Here is a 5,143-nt window from a genome sequence, read left to right as displayed (position 1 = left end):
CTTTATTTTAAAATCACAAATAATGTTATATTTTGTCAAATGTTCTTTTTTGCATTAATTAATGATCATATGTTTTTTTTCTTCCTAAGCCTGTTGTCTTATGTTGAATGTTTAATTTTCTATGTATCTTTAATAAATGCCACTCTTGAGTATAATTTTTTTCATGATCTTTGTTTTTAATTATCTTATATCTTTTGGTAACATATTTTATAAATTTGTACTGATGGGTATATCTCTTTTACCTTAATATTTCCATTTAATAAGTTGGCAAAAAGCACCATTACCAGCCACCTAGATGTTCCATAGTATTATTTCTGAATAGTTGTTTAAAGAGAATCCTGAATTATAACTTAGTCTGAGAAAGTAAAGATTAAAAAGATTAAAAGTCCAACTTATTATTGTATTATGCTGATTTAAAAGCATCTGAACTTATAGATCAACTATAAAATGTGAGAAGATTTATATATTCTTTAATATTATACAGAAACCACATTAAAAGGCCTTTCCATAACGAAACAACAGTAGTTTAGATACAGGGAATTCTAATTAAATTGGCATGATCAACAAAAATATAGACACTGCTTCCTTATCTGTAACCATTGCCTTTAGTAGGCTAATGACCACAAATTAAAATACATGTGGATCATGCTCGGTTATGAGAGAGTGAAGGTATTTCCCCCATAACTAAACATACTCACATAATCAGTTATATAAATCTAAATATAAAACCAGTTTTGAGATGTCCTTCACCATTTTTGTGAAATATTGAACTTTACTAAATAAGCCCAACCATAACTTGAAAAGGAGGAAACAGTGATAGAATTTAATGAAGTGGGAGTACTAACCAAAATATTAAATGAACTACAAGTCAGTTTTACTTAAATCAGGATTGTCCAACAAAAATAATTTTGTCAGTCATTCATCATCTGATTTCTGTTGTATCACATCAACTAAATTATGGTGCACATACAAAAGCCATGAGACATTTCTGTTTGGTAATAAATAAGGCAGTACCTATTACTCATTAGTGCTTTTTTTGAGGTAAGCTAGAAAGTCTGTCCTTTATCCCATCTTCTTAATGCCAGCGAAGATCATTTTTGTGCCAGAAAGTACTTTTGGGGACTCTCTAAGTACTCCATCAGTGTATCCTCTCCCCAGGTGGTGCCTTTGTTCTTGTTGGCATCTGTATAAGAGAATCCAACAACCTGTCCTGTCTTGGGCCCAAACAGTCCATGGAGACTTGGCCCAGTCTTGTGCTTGCCTCCCTTTTCCACAGTGTGGCACTGGGCACACTTCTGAACAAAAATCTTCTTGCCTTTTTCACCATTACCCATTTTTAATTCTGCTGCAGTTTCTATGCCTTGTGCTCACCATTCTTTTTGTTCTTTCGTCACTAGCGCAAAGATGATTCCCGCTCAGAAGCCGGATGTCCCATTTCTGTTGAGTCTAATTTTTTTTATACATTGCTGGATTTGATTTGCTAATATTTTGTTGAGAATTTTTGAATTGCTGTTTATAATAGATGTTGGTCTGTTATTTTTCTCATAATACCTTTATTTAGTTTTGTTTTTAAGTGAAGTTGCTGTGTGTTTCATGCACATTTATTTTCTGGAAGATAGTGTGGAGAATTGGTATTGTTTCTTCCCTAGATATTTCATATAATTCATTAATGAAAGCATTTGGACTTGGTGCATTCTATGTTGGAAAACTGTTAGTTCAATTTTATTAATAGGCATAAGGTTGTTCCGATTATCCCTTTCTACATATGTAATCTTTGTTAATTTGTCTTTCAACCAACTGTTTCATTTAATGCAATTTTCTAAATATATGAGCATACAGTTGTACACGACATGTTTCATGGCTCAGAATGTGGTCTAGCTTGGTAAATGCTTTGTCTTATCTTGAAACCAATGTGCATTCTGTTGATATTGGCTAGAGTATTCTATAAATGGCTATTAAAGAATATATTATCAAATGGCAATTATATCCATTTGATTTACGGTGTTTTCATTTCAGTTTTTGCCTGTTTGTCTATAAACTATTGAGAGAATGGTTTTCAAATCTTGAAATATAATAATGGATTTGGTGCTCAGTTCTTATGTATTTTGACATTTTGTTATTGGATGCATACATTTAGAATTTTTATGTTTTCTTGGAAAATTGTCAATCTTTTTTTTTCTGTTTAACTCTCCTCTGTATCCCCAGTCAACCTTCTTATCTTAAAGTCTGGTTTGTGGAAGATAAATACAGATATTTCAGTTTCATTTTGATTAGTGTTTGTATGTTCTATTTTTCCAGGCTTCATTTTAACCTATCCATGTCTTTAAATTTAAAGTGAACTTCTTGTTGACAACATATCATTGCATGCACTTTCTTAATCCTCCTTGCCTTTTTAACTGGCATATGCAGAACTTTCACATTTAACATGATTACTAATATTGTTTAATTAATACCTACCATATTTGTGACCTTTTTTGTTTTTCATATTAATGCATTTCATTCTGCCCTCATTTTCTGTCCTTGCTAGTAGTAAATAAACATTCCTTGTTTAAGATATATTTTTTATTTTATGTCACCTCAACACATTCATTTAGTGTTTTGAATTTACTCTAGTGTTGGTAGTATACATTTTAAAATAAAAATGATCTATTTTCAAGTCATACTGCACTGTGGGAGACTGCCCTGCCCATGAGCTGAGCATCCTCCCTCAACCTTGAGTCAGGAGGTGTTTGGTGTGACATCTCATGCCACGCGCTGTGAGAAGCAAGTGGTCTCCACCTTCTCTTGGCAGAGAAGTTTGCTCTAGCCCTGGACTTTGGCGTTACCCAATGGTAATGGACAACCCCCCTTTGAAACCTTATCCCCTGCCTTATTTGGTGAAAAACATTCCATCAAAGCTTCTTTGTGTGTCCCCCTGTAAAAATAAAGTTATTCTGGGTGGACGCTCTCTTGCCTTCCAGAGTGGAAGAGAACCCTTGGGGTCACAGAGCAGTCCTGCCTCCATCTGAGAAACTCTTCGCCATGTGTTGTGATTTCTTCACTGTTTTCTTGTTTAATGTTGCAATCAGCTCCTTTGAACCCAGTTCATCTTGTCAGCTCAGGTTGTTGGTGAGATTGTACAAGTTCATATAGAGTACCTGCTTTTAGAGTATTTCCAGTATGTTCATTCTTTTCCTCAGATATCCCTCTCATACTTCTCTGTAGTGATAACCCAAACTATTGTTACTATATTTGTTTCAATTGTTTTATTTTAGCTCAGTTAAAGCAGTTATTTTGCCTTCTTTTATTTTTTTATATTATGCTCTTACAATTTTCATGAAGAGCTAAGTTTCTGATGTATATCATTGTCCTTTGGCCAGGATACACCGCCACTCTCCCACAGAGTGCAACATCAAAACAGGTTTGTGTCAATCAGCTCACCCCCCAGACATCGGGAATTTGCATAAAATCTCTCCTAGGTTTGCCGGGAGAGGGAGTATCAAGCTGAGCCTCCATAAAGACTAGGGGGAAACTAGAGACACCTGACCTCCAACCCCTCCTCCCAGTAGCAGCCAAAAGGAAACCTGGCTAGCCAGCGCTAGGGGAGGAGCAAGCAGAAAAAATCAAAGTGATAGAGTGCTGGGGATCCCAACAGCCAGCAGCAGGACCCTGGAGATCCAGGCCAACTGACTTGTGCGGCCTGCCCCGCAGCTACAGAAGGCGTGGCGCTGCAGAGAAGCCATTCATTAGCAAGCAGGGAGATTAGGGACTGCAAATAGGTGGAATCCCACCAGCCAAGCCCACAGTGAGCCTTGGGCTGAGTACGGGATTTCAGAAGGGGAAGGAAGCGGTACAGTCCCATCCCCCACAGCGGACACTCCACCGAGGCAGTCAGCGGCCACCATCTGGGAAAGCTGAAGTATCCACCACCACTCTCTGACAGATTGCAACAACAAAACAGGAGAAATCAAGACTAACAGGAGAAACCAGGAGACTAGAGGCAAGACCCTGGCCAGTGGGCAGCTGGAAACCGCAGGCCCGCTGGCGACAGTTCACCCACTGCCTGCGTAACTGGGCGGTAGGAGAACGCCGCCCGCAGATGACCGATCACCTGCCAGCGGCCTGTGATACTGGGCGGCTGGAGACTGCCTGCCTGCTGTGACTGGGAACCGAAATCAAACAGAGGCAGTCCAGTCACACCCCCCTTTAGGACACCCTAGCAAGGAGCCTGGGGCCCGCCATAGCAGAGCAGTGTTATCACTGGAACTCGGACGTCAGAATACCCTTCCCAGTGGAATCCAAGTTAGCAGGCATAGTTTAACAACACAAAGGAGAGACATCAGAGTAATACAGAACCAAAACAAAGCTATAGAAGAGAGCAGAAACCCGACAATCAAAAAGAGCTGGGAAGTAACGTGGACAACATGAGAAAACAAGGGAAAAAAGGAGTACAAACAATGCAAGACAACTTAATGCTACAGGAGGACATAGAAACATCAGAAGCAGGGATAGGGAAAGAACTCAAGGCATACCTAACTCAAATGGAAAGGAATATTAGAGAAGACATGAGACAGCAAGTCCAAGAAATAAAAGTATATTTTGAAAATGAATTAAACAAACAAATTCAAATGGCAAAGAACGAGCTCTACCAGGAGATAGAGATCTTAAAAAAAAAATCAAACAATAATCCTAGAATTGCAGGAAACTATAAACCAAATTAAAAATTCAAATGAGAATATTACAAATAGACTTGATCAAGTAGAAATCAGAACATCAGATAATGAAGACAAGGTTTATCAACTTGAAAAGAGTATAGTCAACACAGAAAAGATGCTTAAAACCCACGAGCAATCTATTCAAGAGATATGGGACGTCATAAAAAAAACAAATTTGAGAGTCATTGGGATAGAAGACGGAACAGAGATTCAAACCAAAGGAATGGACAGCATATTAAATGAAATAATTGTAGAAAACTTCCCAGAGATGAAAGATAGAATGGATTGCCAAATCCTGGAAGCCTACAGGACCCCAAGCATTCAAAACCATAATAGACCAACTCCAAGACACATAATAATGAAGATAGCCAACATACAGAACAAGGAGAGAATATTAAAAGCTACGAGAGAAAAGAGGCAGATCACATTCAGGGGTAAACCAATTAGGT

The 5,143-nt window shown here is 38.0% G+C and overlaps 1 pseudogene; it reads right to left on the bottom strand.

The window, feature by feature from the left end:
- Positions 1-1,017: 1,017 nt before the first annotated feature.
- On the bottom strand, positions 1,018-1,334 carry LOC113185028 (cytochrome c pseudogene; annotated as a pseudogene).
- Positions 1,335-5,143: the final 3,809 nt, after the last annotated feature.

The sequence above is a fragment of the Urocitellus parryii genome, chromosome 5 (genome assembly GCF_045843805.1).
Source record: "Urocitellus parryii isolate mUroPar1 chromosome 5, mUroPar1.hap1, whole genome shotgun sequence".
In the NCBI taxonomy this organism is placed as follows: Eukaryota; Metazoa; Chordata; class Mammalia; order Rodentia; family Sciuridae; genus Urocitellus; species Urocitellus parryii.
The sequence above is the reverse complement of the archived record's forward strand: the minus strand, read 5'-3'. Positions and strand labels throughout refer to the sequence as shown.